This window comes from Diadema antillarum, unplaced genomic scaffold (genome assembly GCF_040938485.1).
Source record: "Diadema antillarum isolate AM-2024a unplaced genomic scaffold, OU_Dant_1.0 seq00001906_RagTag, whole genome shotgun sequence".
In the NCBI taxonomy this organism is placed as follows: Eukaryota; Metazoa; Echinodermata; class Echinoidea; order Diadematoida; family Diadematidae; genus Diadema; species Diadema antillarum.
Window position 1 is genome coordinate 3,160 of NW_027272572.1, and position 19,026 is coordinate 22,185.

The following is a 19,026-nucleotide window of genomic DNA, read 5'->3' on the forward strand; positions in this document are numbered from 1 at the left end:
GTAAGTTTTGAGAATTACAGTGTCTAGAGTGAGTCAGTACTCTTTCCTCCTTGTTTTTTTTCTTTTCTCCTTGTTTTTACTTAAAACTTCTCCTAATACTGACCACATTTTCCAGTAAAATCTCTTTAATGCATTTGATAAGCTGAACAGTTTCTCTCGTGCTTCCATTGTACCTCATGTTGAAAGATACCTGATTTTCACAAGTAACTTTCATACGAACCTGCTGAGCAAGGAGACTTGTGATTTGTATAATGCAAGGTGACAAACCTTGTGACAAATTGGCACTGAGTCTTGTGCTTATTCAGCAGAGGGAAACAAAGTAAAGCCTGTAACCCCAGAACAAAGACAGAATAACACCCATCCAAAGCCAGAGAGGGCTATTCTGGAAAAAAATGGGTGTGGTGTGAACGTCACCTTCAGCCAGTTTACCTTGTTGTGGTCGAGCAGTGCCCAGGCAAACTGCCAAGCTTGGGGGGATCGCTGAGCCATGAGGAGCCAACGCTGTGCGGAGTCTTTCACATCGGCTGAAGGATCATAGTATAACTCATGGATAGCCTGTTGGCAATACAACAAGATAATATAAACATACACATTATGTCATACTTTACTCTCTGAAAACAAGACTTGTTTGGTTTCTAACTATATTAATACACAATAGGCAAAATTATGACCCCTTATCCTGTCTACTACAGCTAATTCACCACTTCCAGTCTATACATTAAAGCACAGTGCATCCATATGTTCAGGATGATTTCAAATGAAGAGAGAAAAATCGAAGAGAACACTTCAAGTTTCATCAATGCTGGATGTAAAGAATGAAAGATAGATATTTGAGTTTCATGTTATGAAATATTAATGCTAGTTCACATCACATTATACTCGATATATACCGTAAATACTCGATATTCAAGGGTTTAGCAGGTCCAGCTTCTGGTAGTGCTGCTTACTTCTGGTGTTCTACACCACCTGCAGTAACATCATATACCGACATATCATCATGAATCCATGGATACTTTGTTGGATTTGGATTATTTTCCTCTAACCAACATATCACTGCTTTGCAATGGAACCCCATACTCATATACATCACTTTTGTCTTACCTGTGATTTAAATCAGTGTTTGAAGCACTTTTGATACCATTTTAGATGCATTCTTGAATAAGATCACTGTTACACATACAAAAGAAATGATGCGAGGCTAGCCTCGGCCCGACCTTGCGTCAGCTTTTGTAAACTTATGGGCCGCCTCCACTTCAGGCCACCTCTTGAGGTGGTCTGAGGCCGGCCTGAGGCCGGCCCCAGCTATGTGTAAACGGTACCTGGCCCGAGGCCGGCCTCAGCTGACTTTCGGGGCTGCGGGATTGACTGGTCACATGACCTCTGCAGGGATTATGCACATGGTAATATTATGACGAAACCAAATACGTTTGAAGTGTTGTCTGCTGAAAGGGTGCTCCTATGGCAGAGTACGAAAAGGCGACACAAGGCCAGTCTATGAGGAACGCTGTTGCTCTAGCATGTGTAAAAAGTTTGCAAAGCAGCCCCAAGTGGCCTTTCATGTGTAACAGAGGTCTAAGACGTATCACAATATCAATATTTAGGAAAACTATTAAAATCATCTCACAAGTCCCAATTTGCCTAATACTAGTATTATACTCACAAAATACATGGTGTATGGCAGTATATTCCAGGACAATCATTGAAAGTTAGTATTGGCAGGCATATAATTGTATAGGTGCTCTTTAAAAGTTGAGTTAGATTTGAAGCAGTCGACACAAATGAAACAAATGCATGGGAACGAATGAAGGCAATTTTGATATTTTCCTAAGGTAATGCATATAAGGTCAAAATTTGGATCACAATTACATCATCTTATTTAACAAAAGACAAAATTTACAATGATCACCCCTCCCCTTCAAACTGACAAATTTGAAGTCAGCTTTAGTGCACTGTACAATTAATTACTCTGACATACTTTGCAGAATAGAGGATTGCTAAGCTGCAATTCTCATACGTCCCCTATGTTATATAATGTAAGCACATAATTTTTAATTTCATTTCTGTTATCTTTGCTAATGCCAGAAAATTGGAATAATATTCACTTCTTGATGCCAGAACACCCAATTTCTGGCACACTTTGAGCAAACATTTTTACTGACAACTTTCATCAACGTAACGGGAATTCTACACGAACTGCTCTCTCAGATAAGCATGCTTTCTTTGCAAATCCAAATCCATTATCTAAAGGCAGTATTAGGACATTGAATTACCCACGTACTGCTTACACGATGACTTCATGTGTGTCAAACATTTAGACATGCAGTTCCTGTAGATAAAAATGCAATTTTGCTTCTCTGCAAGTATCAGGCACAACATCTCCAGCTGGATAACATTTATGTGTACGTAAAATGGATATGTTTCTGTTAAAGACAACAAACACACTTGTCAGAATTCCTAAATCACTACAGTGCTGTATAAAAAAAAAAATAATAATAATAAGTGGACATGAATAGAGGTAACCATCATATGGCTAATTACTTTTTCCCCCCATTTTTTCAAAGATTTGCAAATAGATAGATATACCGTCTGTTAAAATGTAACATTTCATTTAGAGCCATATTCATATCAACGAATTCAGGTCTTTATTAACCCGTTGAAGACTAGTCCCGAGAATACTCGGGTAGGTGTCTATGGGAAATGCATGCTATAGCAAATCCAGTCCGTCCTCAATGGGTTAAATCATTTAAAAGTAAAATGTCAATAACAAAATGTAATATGAAACTTATAAAATATAAACAGTGAATTATGATAAGACTACGAGGGGCATTTCCAATAAATTAATTTTTTGATGGTTTTGGGGTTTGATTTGTTGTTTTGTTGTTTTGTTGGTGTTTTGTTTTCTGTTGGTGTTGTTGTTGTTGTTTACAGAACAGGCCACTTTCTGCAGATTTTCCTCTCAAACTCTCCAGAATGTAAGTATAACAAATGAATTCAATTTGGGGAAAAAATAGAAATTAATCACAATCAATTAGATTTTGATCATTAAACACTTCATCTAAGCTGAGCAGTTGATACACTGACCTACATACATTTCATGCCTCTCCATAGAAAGGATCACACGTACACTATCTTGCCACTTTACTTTCAAAACGGTGCTGATAAAATCCTTAAAATGGAAAAAATCAACACAACTGCGAAAAGTACAGCACAGCATCTTTCCTTTCTTCTGTCTTTTAAAGCAATTTCCCTTCATTCAATCAGACTGAAAGACAAAGAATTTCCCCCATAACTTTGTATCAACATGCATAGGGACTTATACTTACAAATTGCATATGTGTAACACACAAATGTGAATGTACCAGGGCAGGCTACAAAATACACAACTGGAGGCATTTCAAATATATTTCTCATTTTCCAAAACATGCAGCCTGCTTTGCGAGATAGATAACCTAACTTTGGAGCTTACCGGAAGCCGAGCGTCTCCCTTCACACACGTGCAGTAAACACCTCCTTACCTTCTCAATGTTATCCAGAGTAACTTCTGGCGAGCCGTCGGCAGATGCTCGCAGCGAGGAGGCCATTCTGAAGTCAGCTGCCGAAGACACAGAGCTCAGCGAAAACTCACCGCCTCACGCCAGCCAATCAGGCTACCTGAAGGCACACACTTCCTGCTTAGTAAGAGGGAGACAGAGGCGGGGGGGGGGGGGGGGGGGGGGGGGAGGACGAGGAGGAGAGGGAGGGACAGAAAGACACGAGACAAAGGCAGAACATGAGATAGAGAAGGTGAGGGAGAAAGAGAACGAGTTTCAAAACGTGAGAAAGATAAAAAAAAGACAGAATGTGACACAGAGGGATTAGGAGACAAAGAGCAAGAGAGGGACAATGTTGTTGTTTTTTTAAGGAAAGATGATGACAAAACATAAAAGAACAGAAAGAAATCAAGTGAGAGAGAAAGAGAGGGAGAGAGAGTGTGAAAGAGTGAGGAGGGGCAAGAGGGGTGAAAAAAAGATTTAATGTTACCATAATGGGTCGATGAACAATTAACATGGCTTGCTTGGTTAATTGGCTGTACTTGGGGCGGGGTTTAACTAGAAGAGGAAGCAAACTTTTTCTTTTTTTGAGTGGAGTTCGCCCATTGTGTGAGAATGTGTTGCACAACTTGCGCAGGTTGTCTCACGAAATCGTTAACAGCTACGTGGCCTATTGTCAGATGCTGAGTGATGAGCAGTCGGCATGGCGACCACAGTGCTTGATGTAAACATCTGTTACTGCTGAATGATGTGACAGCGATTGACTTTTAAAAAGAGGAATTTCCTCCCTATGAACAAGGACACTCTGTGCATATAGCACTGAAATGAACCCATCAAATTTTGATGGACATGAAATCACACTATCTTCGAGACTAAAGACTATTAAAAGACATGTGACCATCTTCCCACTACCGCTTGAAATGGGATGCTTCCTATGGAATATCACTTAAAGGCATAATTTACCATTTGTACTTAAAAATAGTTCTAAAATGTGAGTTAGGGATAGAAACAACCAACGTAAAAAAAGTTGAATTAGTATTTTTATAATCAATGTTAAGTAAATATTGTTGAATAAACAAAATGTGAACAATGGTTATAATAAAAATGTTTCCAGACTAAACCATCTACAGTTACGGGTTATTGAGAAAAATAGTGATATCCCTTATATTTTAGGTTTTATTGTAAAATTCTAATGGTAGGATGTTTTGTGATGCAGCTGACCTACATGTACAACTGTATCCTTTAAATGTGATATCTTGAACATTTTTTCAAATCACTGCTACCAATGGTAAACAGGACCTTTAAAATCTTTCATCTGTGGCTGCACAGAAAAATAAGGGTTGCTAACATACAGTTAAGAACATTCTGCACCTAACATGAATGCTGTAATCTTGGCAACAAAAAAAATACTAGTACATATATTTGGCTCTTTGAAAAAAAAAGAGCCAGCAAACAGTTATAGGGCATTCATCCATACCCGCCCCCCCCCCCCAAAAAAAAAAGGGGGGGAGGGGGAAACAACCTATAACATTACACAATTTTAGTATTCCAGAACAATAAATTGATTATACAAGCCTTCTTAAACTACTTAAAGGTAAAAAAAAAAGAAAAAAATCTTCCAAAACACACACACATGCACAAAATGCAAATACCTTAAATTTAATAGTCAACATTTGTTGAAGATGAGGATTGACCGCATTGACAGAAAATGTGCCAGGAAATGATTCCTCTGCAATTAAATAAGTTGCAAAATATTTCTCCTTCACCACTTTAGTCTTCTTTTCTTCCTGAGCAAGAATTACTCAATAATGGCGTGTCTTGTACAGTCATATTGCTACAGTTACATTGTAACTGGTAGTAGGGACAAATTATCCAAGAGATTCTCATCAAAATTCACATCCCCCTTAAAAAAAAAAATGAAAAAGAAAATACTTCAACCAACTGTCTCACAGATACCACTTCTTTCCATACATTTGGTAGATGGCATACTCGTGTTATAGATGCATATAACATCCCTGAGGTAACAAAAATATGAAAAAAAAACCCTCTTCAACTCAATTTGAAATTTAAAAATACTGATTTGAGGTTTAACACGATACAATTATTAATGTAACTATAACAATATTTCTACATTTTTTTTTGACATCAGCAGTGATTTCACTTTGCAAAAATGTTGCAAAAATGAAGATAAATCTGTGCTTTGTAAATTCATGATACATTGCTTATACAGGATGTAAATACAGGGTCTGGTCACCCGAGGGACACTGAGATATTAATCAGCACAGGAAATTCAAATAAAACTAGTATTTTCAAGCTGGCAGGGTTACATATTTCATATGTGAACATATTTCAATATCACACAAAGATGCTGTACAGACACCTTGACTGCATCTTACTTCATCATAAAATGTGATCTTATAGATATGAGCAAAACGAGATTCACAATGAACTAAGTGCTTGACTATGAAAAGATCCTCTAAAAAAGCAAAATCAAAGCAGATCTCAAGTGACAATACCTAAATATAATTATATTGGATTGATCGCTCACTTCTTGCACTGCGTGGGACAAAATCATCACAGAGTTTGCAGCATCTATTTGGAGAAGCGTAAAAATATGTGAGCGCTCAATTTTTCCTAGAATCTGCAGATTGCGCACGGAATTACAGCAATTTTTCCAACTACTGGCAGATTGGAGATGGAATTATGACTTGAGCCCTCTTGGAGTGCTACTGGAAATGTCTAATTCTAAATGGCACCTTCCGACAACAGTCCTACTTGTAGACTTGGGAACAGACGAGGGCGCTGGAAAGGGGGATGGGATTCCACTATTTATCCTCGGCATGGATCAGGGAAGGCACGGATCTGTTTCGTGAACATTCGTGAATCATTTTCCACAGCAAAGAGGAAGGAAGGGATTTGCCAGCCAGACAACTGGCGCTCCCCGCAATCACGGCCCACTAACGCCACCACCCGGCAACGCATGCTTTTGCCTTTTGAAGCGTGTGTGTGAGTACATGTGCATGAGACGGGTGGGACACGGGAGGAGCTGACAACAAGATTCAGTTGTGTTTCATCACCCCTTTTGGCGGCCACAGCGATTGGCAAGGGCTGGCCTACAGGATCAAACCAATCATTAACATTTAGGGTGGCTACTAACACCATCATTATGTAATTGCCTTTGTCATATAATATGCAGTGTCAAAAGAATAACAATCAAAAGGTGTACGATAAAAAAAGAAAAGATGAGTAATACACTCGTATACCTGTACTAATTGTTCCAGGGGGTATACACAGTACCAGAGGTAAATAAATTGTTAAATTATCATCATATATGATACACAATAGAATCATTTAGATATAATCATGGATTTATATACACACAGTAGGAGGTTGTTTGTTTTTTTCAAATCATACCTTTCCTTTCACTGTTTGCAATATGTACACTGTATTAGGTGTAATACAAATTGTATACGCATTTTGTCATTTTGATGACATGTGTTTGTTGCAGATTCCATGCATGATGACTACACAAATCACCATTAAAAATTCCCCCTCATCTCATATGATCTCACAGCGAATACATGTATATTGAATCATATATTCAATACCATATCATAAATTTTCATCAGTCATATCAGAACATATCACATATACAATTACCATGTCATATCATTAAGGGCATTTAACCATTTTTGTTGTTGTTGGCAATCGTTTTGTTGAATAGTTGCCTGAAAACAACAAAACATTGTACACAAGAGTGGGAACAATATAATCTTGGTCCTGAAACTTTAAACTTTTTTAAAACTCTTAATGGATTCCCATATGATAGACCTTGGCTAAAATGTAGTTTTTTTAAGTATATTTGTTTTTCCACTGTCTCTCACTCTCTCACCCACCCCTTCTCTCCTCCCCCCCCCCATTCAATTTAATTTTCAACTCAAATAATTGTATTTCAAATATAATATAGGGTAATATACATAATGCTACATAAACAAAGAAATTCAAATTGCACAAATTTAAATAATATATAATAAATAAATAACAGTATGGTCTTTATATGTTGATAAATGAACAAGTAAGCAAATAAATTACATATTTTTTGACTATATGAATGCAAAAGAGAAATCCACAAGAAAAACATAACATGGAAATTGTGTTAATTACTCTAAAAGATAAAGGACATTTTAGGATCTGTCAAGGACTCCAAATTTGAAAATCTTTACATTGTGACGTCAGACATAACAGACTCTCTCTCCTCCTCCTCCTCTCTCTCTCTCTCTCTCTCTCTCTCTCTATCTTTACACCTGTTGGTCTGTTTCTTCAGCTGTTTCCTACAATTGTACTGCTGTATCGTTTTTCTTTTCTTTTTATATTTTTTTCCCCCATCAGCTCTTTTTTTTATCTCTTGCTGTCACTCCATTTCTCTTACTCTCCTTGTGTGCCTTTTGCTTTCTTTCATTGCTTTTTCTCTCTCCTTCGATTCAAATGTCTCCTACATGTCCTAATGGATTGGACCAACAAATGGGGCTAAATAAGGGTGTGCAGATGACAAACCCTGCCACATCAACCTCTGCTGTAGCGTCTTATCCAGATCTGAAAATCAGCCAAAGTGAAGTTGTGATGATATTTCAGTTGGCCACAAATATTCCGTCTGCAAGAACCAATCGATAGTGTCAAGGGGGTGTGAATCACGGTTAAAGGCATTATTTACCATTTGCAAATCAAACAAAAACCCACAGCATTAGTGTTTTAAAATAGTTCTAAAATGTGAGTTAGGGATAGAAACAACCACTGTAAGAATTTGACTCCACATAATCAATGTTAAATATTGTTAAATACACAAAATGTGAACAATAGTTATAATAAACATGTTTTCAGACTAAACAGTCTATGGTTATGGTTTATTGAGAAAAATACTGATATCTCCTTACATTATATTGCAAAAATTTTATATGGTAGATGTTTTGTGATACAACAGACCTACACATGTGCATCAAATGTGATATCTTGAACATTTTTAAATCACTGCTTCCAAGGGTAAACAGGACCTTTAACTATTGGCACACGATCCTGTTCTAACTATGTTAAAACAAAATCCTTATCACAAGAATTTTTCTTTTTCTTTTTTTTTTCCTTTTTTTAAACTGATCATATTTATCAGTTTATATCTGCCTGTGAAGATTGTGTTGTGCTCTGTTTTCTTAATGAAACACGCACACATACACACACACGTACACACACACACAAAAGAAAACCTAACAACTTTTGGGCGATCACACCACGTAACTATCATAGTGTAGAGATACATGTATTTAGAGGGAGAAGTTGCAGTTTACACCACCTGTAATACTGTGTAACACTGATAAACACAAATAGTCTACAAGTGTTTATTCCCAATGTGTGAAGGAAGAAAGGGAGAGTATGTTCTTTGAACTACATAAGAACAAAGAACTGAAACTTATACGGCTGTTGAAAAGTATGCTACAGGAACCTTCCTCATATTGTAGCAGAGCAGTATACAACTTTGGTAGTCTTTTAGTTTGTAGGGGCATGTGTATCTGTCATCTTCAATCATGACATGATCGGGCAAACACAACATTTTAAAGTGTACACACAGTACATTTCCAAAAATCAAATAGGAACAATTTGGTTCGCAAATAAATTGTATAGTTGGATAAGATATGTTCTGATCCCAGCTTTATCCACAGTCTGAACAGCCTAATTTTGGATTATAGCATATCTTGCTTCAGAGGAACTGATTAACAAGATGTGCCTGAAATGTTTTCCTGTGTAAGGATATGGAAGTCCTAAACAGTGATGGCACAGGAGGAATGGTGGGAAATGTTTGAAATGCCCATGATTCAACTGTTAAATTTTATTCATGAAACTGTCAATCTTCTATGATTTTATGTATTATTTTCTAGTCTAGTCTAATATCTAGGTTACTCTTATTTGCATAAGTTCTATCTATTCTTTGATCTTACATTCAGTTCATTCATTTAAATATGTATTAGTATTCATGCATTCATTGGAATATTCACCTGCTTTAATAGCTTTCCATTTATTTAATAATTCATTCATAAATTCATTGATACATTTGTATACTTATTGATGCATTAATTTAGGTTAATTCATCCATGCATTTGTTTTTTCAGATCCTACATGTATGTATTTCATTACTTCTTCCTGTCTGTCTAATAGTGTATCTGAAAATATGTATGGCTGAATGCCAGGTAAAAGTTCCTGCTTTGATATGGACATATACATCGTACATGGAATATTTATTGTATCATCCAGGACAGACTGACAAACCTGCCTAGTGTGTGTATACAAATTGCAAATGAAAAGTATAGATAATGCAACAGTTTTCTCCACAAATCAACTCTTGTAAAACATATGACAAATGTACAGATATTTACAAGCTGCTTATGAAAAGAATCGCTAGTAGAAGAAAACAAATATTAAAGCTTGATATGATGTTGTAAAATTGAATCATTTATACCTAAAGCATTTTTTTTTTTTCCAGGCAGGACAAATTTAAATGATCTCTATTTTCTCATGATTTTGAAGACTTTTAACAACAGCTTTGAAGAATATAAGATTCATCAAACGAAAACTTTTCCACCTAATATTCAGCTTTTAAGTCTGGAAACTCATGGGAGGGAGACATCAAGTGCAACAGTGGAACAGGTCTTCTGCCCTCTATAGACAGAATCTAGACAATGCCAGTGTGTTGGACGGAGGTGCAATGAATGGGCAACTCCAGACCAAACACAAATTACTGCAACATTTAAGAATCCATGAAAGTACTGTATATGCAGTACATTTCACATTCTTCTTTTTATTTTTGCAAGTTTCATGAGTTTTGATATTCACAAAACCAACAATTCACAAAAGCATCGTCTCACATAATATAAATGCACTAAATATGCGCTTTAATATGTGATCACCCAGCTCAAATCTCACAAAAGGTTGCAGACTACATGTAGGATTCTCTTTAGGCCTAATGGACCAAAATAAGTCATTTGGGGTGACTAACTAAAATCTTTAGAGTTTGTCTTACCTAATGACTTGAAACAAAACTGAAATCAAGATGTTAGCCTTTTTTCTGGATCACTTTTTGTTTGTTTGTTTTTTATTGATACTTCTGCACAGCATGCCTGAGTGACCCTGTACCTCCTAATTCTCCCTTATTTCATTTTGGCCTACTTTTTGTGGATTTCGAGGTGGGCGGTCAAATGTTGTTTCCATGTCTCCTGAAAACGGATAGTATCTACTTGTCAATTCTGTCATTTGGATTCTCAATTGCTATTCATCCACTTGAGAAACTGCCATGTGTCCCAATATGAGTAATATATTGTGTACTCAGTACATAGTGAGTTCTGTGAACACACTGTTAGTCAAACTTATTCAATTGATCAATTTACTAAGGGACATCATAAAGGACTTTGAGTTTCTTTTCTGGAGGAGGAACTTGAAATGTCCACTTTCTCTGCAAACTGAAGAAAGTTGCAAAACATCTTAAACCATTTGAGAAGAAAAGGAAATAGACTTGGAAGCAGAGACAATTTAGTCTTCTTTGACCCATGTAAGCAATGAAAACAAGAAATTAGAGAAGCACTCTGAGAGCGCAGACCTCCGCCAAGCATGCAGCTCATTTCCACCACTGATCTTGTTCTTCCATAGAGATTTCAGTGATTTCTACCCATACGAACTTATAGCATTGTGTGCTGAAAGTCACCCGATTTCCCAATATAGAAGCCATTGTTACATCATAAACCCTCAGCTGCACAGCGCGCCTCGCCCCAGTAGAAACTAGAGCACGCACTTTAGTGCACGCTGCGCATGCAAACCTCAAATATGCGCAGCCTGAACTCCTAAGTTCATTGACCCTACCTGCAAAATATCAAAAATCCTTCATAACTTCCCCCAAAATTCTCGGATCACTACCAAAATTTAATCATCTGTTACTTGTATCATTCTAAACCTTTCCTGCAAGTTTCATCCAAATCCGTTAACTACTTTTTGAGTTATTTTGCACAAGGACAAACAAACACACAAACCAACGATAAAGAAAACATAACCTCCTCCCTTGGCGGAGGTAATTAAAGGGAAATTTGAGGTCATTTAGGAGCTAATCTGAAAAGAAAGAGGAAAAAGTCTATGAGCACAAGAACAAAAATTTGATCACATAATCAATACAAATTAGAGAAATCATGAATTGCGAATTAGTTTTGCTATTTTTGCAAAACAGTTCTTGAACAGTAGACGTGGATGTACTAACGAGTATAAAGCTAATGATGCCACAATTTACAATGTACTGAGATGATCTATCACTAGTGAACCAACTTTAACAGCACAATTGGCATGACTCTCATGAGTGTGATTGATGCCATGGATCATCACAACATATACCTTGTAGGCATACCCTATGTGTAGCACATATTCAGGGGCCGCGGAACGTTTTTCAGTGTGGGGGGGGGGGGCTGATCTTGGGGGCGGTTTCTATGCCAGGGAGCGAAGCGACCAAGCCTGAGCGAGCGGGAGGGGGAGGGTGTGTGAGGGGGGTGTCCCCCCTCCCACGGTGAAAATTTTTTGCATTTTGATGTTGTAAATGGTGCAATTTGATGCATGTTTTTGCGTGTTTCATCGACTTGAAACGGCCCCACTTGTTTAAGGTAGCAGGATATTTTGATGTGGATTAGTATTGAACAATTTGCCTATAAAGTGGTACCATTTGAATAAACTTCTTGTATGAATAATTCTTAAAATTAATTTCATGAACGCTGTCTGTTAAGCAATCAAACAGTACAAGGCATGCACACGAGGGTGTACATAAGGGATATTAGTTCTCCTCCCACTCGAAGGTGATTTTACATTTTTCAGAACTGAAATTCAGCGATCTGGTGCAAACTTTTTTCTAGCCCCCCCCCCCCGAAAAAAAATAATGGAAAATGATTAGTTTTTTTTTTTTTTTTTCACGGAAGTGTTAATAGCAAAATCACGGCATTTAGCTCTTATTCGGCGTGTGCATCATGTGTGTGTATGTACAAAGTCTAATGAGGTAGAGGGGGAGGGTGTGGGGGGTGCCCCCTCCCGCTCAACGGAGCTTTTGCGTTTTTAGAATTGAAATAAAGCGATCTGAAGCACACTTTTTGTGGGAAATTCGGAAATTGTCATTCCCCAAAGTGTACTAAGTCTATAGAGGAGGGGACCAATCAATGGGAGGGTGGCAAGTTACCCCTCCCACATTCGAGGGAGCTTTTTTCATTTTTAGAACTGAAATTCAACAATCTGGCGCACATTTCTGTCGGAATATTTGGAAATTTGTCAATCAGAGAAGTGCAAGTCTGTGGAAGGAGACATAGCATGATGATGTGGGAGGGAATAAGCCCTATTCTCCCTTCTACATGAGGGAGATTCTGTATTTTCCGATTGCAGTTAAACGTTTTGGTGCACACATTTTGTGGCATATATTTGGAAAACTCAAAGTGTGGCCTGAGTAGTCTACTTGTATGCACGGGGGGGGGGGGGGGGGGGGGGGGGGATGCGAGCAGGGAGAAAGCGTTTGAGAGTGCTATCTCCACCCTTCCCGTACGAGGAAGCTTTTGCCGTTTTAAAGTTGAAATTGAGATATCTCGTATAAATATGCATATTTGATGGAATATTTGGGAAATTATCAAAGAAAAAATTGATCGCAGGAACTGAGAGAGGAAAGGGTTGATTAAAAGGGGATATTCCCCTTGTACATGAAGGAACTATTGATTTTTCGGAATGTTTAAAGTGATAAGTCTTGTGCACTAAGAATTATTCAGAATCTTAAGGGGGGTGACCGCCCCCATCACCCCCAACTTTTTTTGCTACGCTGGTGCTTAGACGGGAACTTTATGTAAGGGCGGCATCTTTGGAAATTCCGCGAAATTCATGGGCGTTGTGATTTGCAAAGAACTACATGGTGTATATACATGTAAGTGTAAGAGTGTTACATTGATTTTTTTTAAATATATAAATCCAGTTTCCTTTCCAACTTTAGAGTTTATATTCCATACATGCCCCTTACCATTTCTTCTCACACTTAGCCTCCCAAACATCCCAATTGCTTTCCCCTTCGTATGTCTATAACTTCCAGTACCAGGCCTCGAATTAAACCGACGGCCACCGACGGCCATGGCCGTCGGTGCCCCTCTCGTTGGCCGCAATGCCTTTTGTCTTTTGATCAAAGTTACGGCCAAAAAAAAAATGTGCCCTTTTTCTTGGGGCCGTGGTGCCCTTTTAGAAATGAAAAGTTATTATTTTATGACCTATGATATGCCCTTTCTCAAAGTCTCTTTAATAAGCTTGAAACAACTTTTCCTGATCTCAAATATCATACCTTCAGTTTCACTCGCGTCCCGATATATCTGATTCAAACTCAAAGTATCTTTCCGAGATACGAGACGACGTGTACGTACATGTACGCCCGACCGGCTTTTTTACCGTCCCGACTGCCTCCGCAGCGCAGCGGCCGCGAGTATGTACTAGCTAGGCAGCGCATATTCATAGAGTAGTAAAGAGTGAAAATCCAAGTTCACCAAGAAAAAAAGAAAAAATCCCACGATGTCAAGGTGTGCCAGACTGGGGAATGGGGAGGGGTGGAGAGAGAGAGACCAATCAAACATAAGAAACCGGAGGTCATGAACTGTCTGTCACAGACTAATCATAGCAATCTACACGTGCGCAAATTCCTTTGCCTTGTGGTTTTGCCAGCCAGCTGTCGGAATGTGCTTTGAAGTTTCATGGCAGCCTGGCCTGGCTGGCCTGAAAGGGTGTCGAGTTTCAATCAATACCTACTGTTTTATTCCTGTTTTAAAAAATGTCGTTTCACCTGATAGAAACGCGGAGATCGGGAATGTGTTACAGCTGTAGGGAAGAGGTTTTTGTTGTGTGTTGCACTTTGTGTGTGTGTGTGTGTGTGTGTGTGTTTGTTTGTTTTTCTAGGTTTGTTTTTCTTCTTTCTTTTTTCATAAACACCAAACATGCCCTTTCCAATGTGGCCTTGGTGCCCCTCTGACTGACTTAAGTGCCCTGGCCTCTTGGAAAAAAGTGCCCTTTTCTAAATGGCCTTGCCCCTCCAAAATCCTATTTCGAGGCCTGCAGTACCTTCGCTATTTTCTACTCATCTCCACACTTCATGGTTCTTTTGTTCTGTTTCCATTCGTGTTCAACTTCATCTCATGATCACCTCATCTTTACAGTCCATTGATCTTTCTTTCTTACTTGTAGTACAGTACGTAGGCATTATGTACGTGACTCAATAGTAAGGATCATCTTGGCTGTGTAATCATGACCGCCTAAACAGACTGTACAGAGGTACGAAGCCTGACCCACACCGTGCTAGCCACTGACCATTTTAAACCAAACTCAACAGTCACACACACACCACAGTGCAAAGCTGTGTCAATTAGTACGTACTAGAACACTAATCATGCTATTGATAGTAGGCCACAAATGGAGTTAGATCTAGGTCTAAAACTCTACACACCAAGCGCTGCACTGTCTTGTAAAAACTCTACCGTACCATACAGTATGCAGTGGAAACTCGGTTTAGATCTATACAGTACACCTCAGCTCCAGTTAACTGCAATTAGTCTGAAAAGTGAAAGCAAAGCATTTGGGGCTGCAAAGGTTTGCATGTATACGTAGAATCTCTGAAGTGGTGGCATTTTGGCACACCAACACACCAACACTGTACATTGAAACAGACATTCCTCTTACTGCGTGTGAAAGAAGAAACATACATGCGTGAGACTACATGTATGTGCAGTGTTTCTATTCTTCACTGGGGATTTGAAAATGTTTTAGATATTATTGAAAAACCTGACAATAAACAAGATCAACAGCAAAACAATGATACCGTGCATTATAAATACACGTAGGCCTACACGTCGTAAAAGCATTAGGGTCTGTGTGCACTTCACACATATTGGTAATAGAGGGCAGGGCTGTACGTAGACAGAAAAATCCGTCTGTCCGGAGGAGTCTTTTATTTTTTGCCATTAACGCTGTCCTCCGTAGACAGACGGAAGGTATTACAACGTACATTATAGTACCTATTGCTGTGTGGATGTTCTTAACCACTGTCTCTATGGAAAATTGGGTGAGGTACCTCACCCTTCTCGATTGCGTCTAATTCACGGCCCTAGGTCGGCAAATTTAAGCTTGTATAGTGAAATCAACTTTTCAAGAATACACTACACTCACCAGATTAATGAATAATCCAACATTTTGGTAGAATTTTCAACATAAAACACACATCAACCAGCCCGTTGCGTTGTCACGTTCAAACTGCAGAAACATACAGTATGAATCTATTAGCCAATCACATGCGAGGTAGTTTCTACGTGTTTTTTTAAACTAAAACACATACCTCGCATGTGATTGGCTTACAGATTCAAAATGGCGACTTCGCTCTACAAAAACTGTAGCGAACAGCGATGTTGCGATATGGATAAAATTTCTGCGTTATAACCGAGTTACTGTGAGTATTTCGATTGCACAATGTGAGAAATTTACATGTACCCCAAATATTGCTGCATAATGTGTCATGTCATGTCAAACTTGTTTGAATGCAAAAAAGCTGTCTGAAATTTGGTTTACCGTAACGTTTGATCTGTGCGCGACTGCTCCACACAGGAGCTGGAATCATTGACTTCGGTCTGTATACGGAGGGGATCCGTGAAGCCAGACGCAGTCTCCGTGGAACATTCCCCGACGGACAGATACAGACCGATCTTTCGGTCAAGGCTGTACGGTGTTGGTTTCAAAGTAAAAGTGCAACTGATTGCATAAAAACAACACCCCATACATTCAAAGTGGTTATCTAATAATTGCAAATCACATTTTTAATGAGCGCATGTTAATTCAGAATATTTTCTTTAGGTACTTGAAAATTAAATTTCATGCAAATTGTCAGATAAATTTACTTTTCTATTTTCTATTTTATTGATGGAAAAAATAGTAGGGCATTCAGGCTGTTGACTAGACACCTAACCATACAATCAGAGCTGTGAAAAAGAGGATAAACTTAAACAAAGGAAAACCTCTTTTTAATCACGTTAATGGACGATGGCCATGCCCATGGTCCATCATGGGTAACTGATTATGATGAAAACAATGCAGTCTGGATTTATTAATGTCAATAATGAGCACGTTTACAATTCATAAATGCCATGGGCAAATATATGATCGATGAGGTATAATGCCACATGGCACAATTGACCGAAAGATCGGTCTGTATCTGTCCGTCGGGGAATGTTCCGCGGAGACTGCGTCTGGCTTCACGGATCCCCTCCGTATACATACGGAGGACAGCCGTTAATGGCAAAATATAAAAGAGTCCTCCGGACAGACGGATCTTTCTGTCTAATGGTACAATTAGTGCAAGTGTAGAACTTGTAGTCCTAAGACAAGTTTACTTGTTTATTGTCTAGACCATTTGGTAGACCGCCAGCCTAATTTTGCTGGGCTTTTTTTAGTTTTGGATATGGTGACACTTGACTGGAGACTTATTGTTTAGAGGTGCCTGCTGAAGTGTAATATGCTATTTCTCAACAATGCAAATGAAATAGCCCGCTAGGCGCTATTCATTCACTTCAGACAGTCTTCATTCAGGGCGCTTGCTCTCATCTCACAGCTAGCAGTTAGTACCGGTAAGCTACTACTGCCTACATACAGCAGCAGTACGGTACAGTGTCAGTGAGTGGTGGAGCGCTCCGCGAGCTCCGGGGCCGTAGTGGTGTAGCCGTAGGGTCAACTCCGGTTGGATTTGCATGCATGTTGAAAATCAGACATGAAAGCTAACGTTAGAGCTGGGGAGAGAACAAGAGAAAATACAGATGTAGAGGAACGCTCACATTGAATGTGAGACATTATTTACGAATACAGCATATCGATCATTTGTATACACTACCTTGGCTTGATTCCGAAGGGTCAAAGTCTTCCTGTTCCTGTTCCCTTCTAACAACTTACAAAAGATGTATGGAGGCTGCCATATTTGCTGTCCTGACAACCTCGCGTCCATATTTAACTCTGGCAGCGCAGCTAGGATTACACGCCGATCTACTCTTTTTCCTTCTCTGTTTTGATTAGAATTTGAGAACTAGAATGAAAATACACATGAAACTAGTCGACAAAACAATTCAGTTATCAACTTAATTATATACTGCGGCGCAGACTACCACTTACTAGTACTAATAACTGTCTGCAATCTCTGGGGTTAGTGTTCTAAATTTGGAAACTAGGTTGAATCAATGCTAATAATTATGGTAACCTAAATAAATCGTCTGCTACGGGCGGCAGTGTAGAGCTCTCACCACGGCATCAACTATGCGTAGTTGAGAGACTGAACTGTACAACGTAGGACCTACTAATGAATATAAGTTGATAGAAAAAAAAAACAGCAAGAAACAGGATTAATTATAGATCTTTATTCAGTTTGTATTCGTTGTTAGCGGAGCTATTTCAAAGGAACAGGAACAGATCCACCCACAGAATGCACTTGGGATCCACACAATACTAATAATGAATAAGCAACAACTAAGTCGACATGGATAACAATTGGCGTGGCAACACATTGTGCAAATCGGCTTTTCAGTCACATCAGTTCTATCTCTCTCTTTCTATCCTTATTTTTTGAGTTGGTTCAAATAATATTTATTCACTTCCATTCAAATACTAGCAAAGAAAAAAAAACACCATCAATTCACTTGGTATTACTGTACAACATAACAGAGTAATCCCCGTAACAAACATACCAATTGACGAGATACATCTAATTTCCAATATAACAATACATTGACAATGACAATAGCACAGCAAATTACCGGCAAAAAAGTGGAAGTATATATATCTCAGCCATTTCAAAACCGATTTCACCTAATATTCTTTTAATTCCTTTTAGAATTCGCTATTTAATGCGTCATACAAATGGTTTCTAATCATCTTGCATATTACATCAATGTAAGGCCTACCCTGTTGATCCCCCACCCTTATTTTTGACACAGTGCCATATCTAGAAGAAATCATGAAAAATGTTGTACACAATTATTATGGTATTACAGTATCGCATTGACGTCCTTCGGGGCATACAATCACAAATTATTACATTAATGCCCTTAGTTATCTTTTTTTTTTTTTTTTTGAAGTCCATCGATTGTACACTGTATTGGAGCTTGATAGACAGGCCCATTATTGTTATTACTGAGTATACCAGGCCCGTTCACACATACAACAGCACAAGAAATATTTAATCGCGATTCGGGTTGCATAACGACGTTTGGCTCACGATCAAACTTCACTGACTGACAGGTGTTATGTGCATGTGAAAGGATCGTGGTAGCATAGCACCAAAGAGATTTTCCCCAGTGGTGGGGAGGAGAAAAAATCTCTTTGCATCTAGCGCTATCACAGTTCATGTGACCTACTTTTTGGGTGACCCTGAATTTGCCCTAATTTTAGG

The 19,026-nt window shown here is 38.5% G+C and overlaps 1 long non-coding RNA gene across 1 annotated transcript; it reads right to left on the bottom strand.

Annotated features, from left to right (window-relative positions):
- Nucleotides 1-440: 440 nt before the first annotated feature.
- On the bottom strand, nucleotides 441-17,536 carry LOC139713115 (uncharacterized). The gene is made up of 3 exons (XR_011709622.1): nucleotides 17,479-17,536; nucleotides 3,516-3,668; nucleotides 441-555 (listed from the first exon to the last, which is right to left on the bottom strand). It is a non-coding gene; the product is annotated as an uncharacterized lncRNA (long non-coding RNA).
- Nucleotides 17,537-19,026: the final 1,490 nt, after the last annotated feature.